Raw genomic sequence first — 5,024 nt, 5'->3', positions numbered from 1 at the left:
CACCATACTGCTACAGTCTGAGCATCTCTTTGATGGGACGACAGACCATTTCGTCTTAGGCTTCTACGTTATGGCCTGGTCGTTGAACATACCTGTTGTCAGTGACAAGTGTTTCTGAGGATGATGCTCCCACTGTTCCCTTTGTCGTCTGGTCTCCTTTCTCCGCGCCGAGCGTCCAGCTGTTCGGCCAGCACATTACTCCCGACCGGGCGTAGGTATTGGTCCGACCGGGAAGATTCCCAGTCGCGTGCTCGGCCGATCGCTTATTCCCGCCCATGCTGCTTTATGCCTTGGCCGAGCGGACTACCCGCTCGGCCTGACTACCCTTTTCACCTTGAGCGTCGGAAACCGGACTCCTGTCGGGGGTTATTGATTTCGCTCGGATTCGCTCGGCCGGTCGGCCTATTAACCCTACTCCTATCCGATCGTCCAGACCTTAGGTTGACCATTTTGCCTTTTGACCTCCACGTGACGTTGACTCCCCTCCAGAGGGGGTCCCCCGACCCTACTGCCGGATCACTTGCCTCCCCTCCAAGTCTAGTCTAAGGAGGCGCATAGTCCGACTGACTGGATGCCCGTAGTGCCGAGCGGCGCATCCAAGAAACCATCCTCCGCTCGGCCCGTGTGGGGGTAGCTACGGCCTCAGTCAACGCCACCCTCCTCGGATCTCCTCGGAATTTGTGCCAATCTCCGTCATTAAGGTCGAGCATGCGCTCATTAAATGCACTCCAGTGGCCGAATGCCACGTGGCGCTGCTGCCGTCATCGTACGGCGGTGGCGTGGTGTACGACGAGACTGAGGCGGTCTAAAATGGACGGACCGATGCGTGCTTCGATTCCCGTGACCTGCATCCGGCGGTGGAGGCCGCTCGGGCCTAACCCTATAAAGCCTTCGCCTTCTCCACTCCTCGCCGCATCTGTGCCTTCTCGTGCTCCACATCTTCCTCTGGCGTTTCAGACTTTCGGCGATCCCGCTTTTCCGTTTCCGGCGATCTCCAGCCTCCTCCTTTCGATCCTCAGCTTCTTTATAAGGCCCTTACCCCTTCTCTGTTATCCTCGTGTTTTTTGCCGAGTTCTCGCTCTCTGGTCACTGTATTGTATTGTTTGTCATCTTCTTCCTTCTATTATTTGCCTTTCCTCACTTTTTGTGGTTTCGCCCGTTCGGACAATGGCCAGTTCCTCTCAGTCCCCGGATCTAGCTCTCGGCCCATGGTATACTACCATGGAGTCGCGGTTCGATCGGCGCGACGCCGAGGTTTTATTTAATGATTTTGCTATCCCATCCGATTTTGAACTTGTTTTACACTCACCCTCCGCTCGGCCGAACAAACCGCCGCGCGGAGGTATCTTTTTTTTCCGCGACCAATTCGTGGCCGGTCTGCGGTTCCCTATTCACCCCTTCATCGTGGATGTCTGTAACTTTTTTGGCATTCCGCTCGGAAGCTTAGTTCCCAATACTTTTCGCCTTCTTTGTGGTGTTATTCAAGATACACCGTATTCCTCTCCGACCGGAGATCTTCTATTATTTTTATTATCCCAAACAGTCCGAACGGGGTACTTATATGTTCCAAGCCCGGCCCGGCCTTGTCTTTTTTGATAAACTTCCTTCCTCCAATAAACACGGGAGGGAGTATTACTTCTATCTTCGTCTCCCCGAGTGGGCTCCCTTCTTAACCAAATGGCAGGTCGGACCGTCCACTTCTCCTGAGTTAAAGCGGTTCAAGACCCGACCAGATTATCTTCAGGCTGCGAACCTGCTGGCCGGTCTGAAACTCAACATAAATAAGTTTTTGCCGGAGGGCATACTGTACATATTTGGTCTGAGTCCGATCCGGACTCCTCTTCCGAGCATCTTTGGTAAGAATTTTACTTGAACTTTCACTTTGATTGCTAACTGATTTTCTTCTTTTTCCTTTGCAGCAAACGTTGTTATGGAGTCAATAATGACCGGTATCTTGAAGAAGAAAGCCGAGCCACTTGAGGCAGCAGCCGCCAAGGAGATGGAGCAACTGGGCATCACCCCGGTCGGCTCTCACGAGGGAGAGAGCGAAACGAATGCGGGGGAGTCGGCCGCTCAGGCTTCTCTCCTGGAGCCAGCGGTTGGCGCAACTTCTAGCCGAGGGCCTTCCGTCCGGGAGGAAGGTTCTGTTCAGGAGGAAGAGCGCCCGCTTAGGAAAAAAAGACGCCGGCCGGAAACTCCCCCACGATCAGCCACTTTCGCGATCCAGGCGCCTGAGCGAGAGGGAAACGCTTCTCGTGGAAAAGGCCCAGCGATTGAGGCGATCTCATCCGATCGGACCCCCTCTCACCTGGACCTACCGCGGATCCCATCGAGGCGGTGCCGGTCAGCTCAATTCCTCCTGTGCCTCGCCGAGTTCAACGCTCGACTATTTTATCCAAGTTCTCCACTCCGGCCTCCGATCGTTCTGCGTCTGCTTACACAACTCCCGGTCGGAGTCATACGATCAGGGCCACGCTGCATCTCCCTACCGAGGAGCTTATGGCCGAGTCCGCTCGGCCAACTGTGCCCGAGCACATGATTACTATGAAGGGGCCCCTTGCCGAGATGTGGGCCGACGCTAGGGCTCGGGTTGCCTTGATTCCGCTCGGCAACTTGGCCAACAACCATATGCAGCAGGCCACTGGGGTAAGTGTGTTTTCTTCCAAAGTTTTTTATGCCGTAATTCCGATCGGCTATTAATATTCCTATTCATGCCAGAGATGGGTGGAGGAGATCGCTGTCTCCAACCGCTTGGCTGTGGCGGAAGAAGAGATAAAGAGGCTGAAGGCTTCGGGCGGCTCGTCCGGCTCCCAAGGTCATACGCCGAGCTGCAGAAAGAGCTCAAGAAGGCCCAGGATTTGTTGGGGGCGAAACGGAAGAAGACGGCCGATCAGGCCTATACTCTAGCAGAAATTGAAAGACAGGCGAAGACACTCGAACGGAAAATAAGTCTTGCCACCGATCGGAAGAAGACGACCATCGCCGATCTGCAAAAGAAAAACGTCGAGGCTCGAGGCCTGGAGCAACAGGTTAAGGAGCTGATGGAGCAGCTGGCCGGCGAGAAGGCGGCCCGATCGGATGAGATGACGAAGCTTGAGGCTACCTTGCAAGAACACCAGGCAGCCGTCGATGCTTCCCGAGCGGCCCTCAAGGAATACCAGGAGGCTGAGCCAGGCTGGGTCGCCGCCTTGAGGCTAAATTACATCCGTTCGGCCGAATTCTCGGAGAAAGTCTGCGAACGGATGTACACTGCCTTTGAGCTTGCTATGACTGCCACAACAACCTACCTGAAGTCCAAGGGTCAGCTTCCAGACTCCGTCCTCATCCCGGGCCAAAACCAAGCGACGCTCCTCAGCACCATCCCAAGAGACCTTTATGATTTCCTGAAATGAAGGCATTTTGTAACCACTCCGATCGGCCTTAACGGCTTCTAATGATATGTCATCCTCTTGCTTGCCTTTTCTTTTGCTAATCAATACGCGTGCTGTCCGCTCGGCTCACCAACCACCGTCGTTCACGTTCCTCCACTTCTCCTCGTTATTCGCCTCTCATCCCGCCTCTATTGTGTTTGAAAGGGATTTTTCATGAAGTATTTTGTATAGCTAGGCCGCTCGGCTGAATATATCTCGTTTCGCAAATGAGATTTTCGCTAGATGTTTACGGGGTACTCTTGGTAACCCGCCCGCTTGCACACTTGATCAGCCGGACTCGCTTAGTTGAATACATGCATAACTTTAACTGGAATTACCGCTAAACAACATTACTTCCGGCCGGAGGGTTTATAGTCACCGGTCCGACTCTCGATATTTAACGTCGGAGCTCGACGGTCTTCCAGCCGGAGGGTTTATAGTTGCCGGTCCGACTCTCGATATTTAACGTCGGAGCTCGACGGTCTTCCGATTCGGCTGACGATGCCATATACTTGCGCTAATTTTCCGATTTTTTACTCCTGCATTCAAGTATATAGCCGAACGGAAAGTATACAACATACATTACATTGGCGCACCTTTCACCCCGCCCGGTAAGGCTGGAGGTGGTTCGCGCTCCATGGTCGATCTAGTTGCCGTCCGTCTTCATCCTCCAGATAATAGGCACCCGAGCGGAGCTTTTTGACGACTCTGAAGGGTCCTGCCCAGGGAGCTTCGAGCTTGCCCACATCTCCGACTGGCTTCAATTTTTTCCACACAAGATCGCCGACCTGGAATGCTCTCGGGATCACACAGCGGTTGTAGTTCTGCTTCATCCTTTGCCTATATGCCATCAGTCGGACATTGGCTTTGGCTTGCTCCTCGTCGATTAGGTCCAATTCCAGCTGACCTCGCTCGGCGTTGCCTTCGTCATAGTTCTTTATTCGAATGGACTCCACGCCGACTTCCACGGGGACAACCGCTTCACCCCCATATACCAAGTGGAACGGTGTTACTCCCGTTCCCTCTTTAGGGGTCATGCGGATGACCCATAAGACGCCTGGCAGCTCGTCCACCCAGCTTCCTCCCATATGGTCGAGCTGAGCCCGAAGAATGCGAAGGATCTCCCGGTTGGCTACTTCGGCTTGACCATTGCTTTGGGGGTACGCCACGGACGTGAAGTGCTGCTCGATGTCGTAGCCCTCGCACCACTTTTCGAGCTGCTTTCCCACGAACTGCCGTCCGTTATCGGAAATGAGTCGATGCGGAATGCCGAACCGACAGAGGATGTGTTGCCATATGAATTTCTTGACCATCTACTCTGTTATCTTCGCAAGTGGTTCGGCCTCGACCCACTTGGAGAAGTAATCGACTGCCACTAGCAGGAATCTCGGCTGCCCGGTCGTCATAGGGAAGGGACCTACAATATCCATACCCCATTGGTCGAACGGGCAGGATACCGCAGACGCTTTCATTTCCTCCGCCAGGCGATGAGAGAAGCAATGGAACTTCTGACAAGAAATGCATGTTGCGACCGTCCGAGCGACGTCTTCTTGTAGGGTTGGCCAGAAGTACCCGGCCAGCAGGACTTTCCTAGCGAGTGATCGCCCGCCCGGA

The sequence above is a fragment of the Zingiber officinale genome, chromosome 4B, assembly GCF_018446385.1.
Source record: "Zingiber officinale cultivar Zhangliang chromosome 4B, Zo_v1.1, whole genome shotgun sequence".
Lineage (NCBI taxonomy): Eukaryota > Viridiplantae > Streptophyta > Magnoliopsida > Zingiberales > Zingiberaceae > Zingiber > Zingiber officinale.
This window is presented reverse-complemented; position numbering follows the sequence as displayed.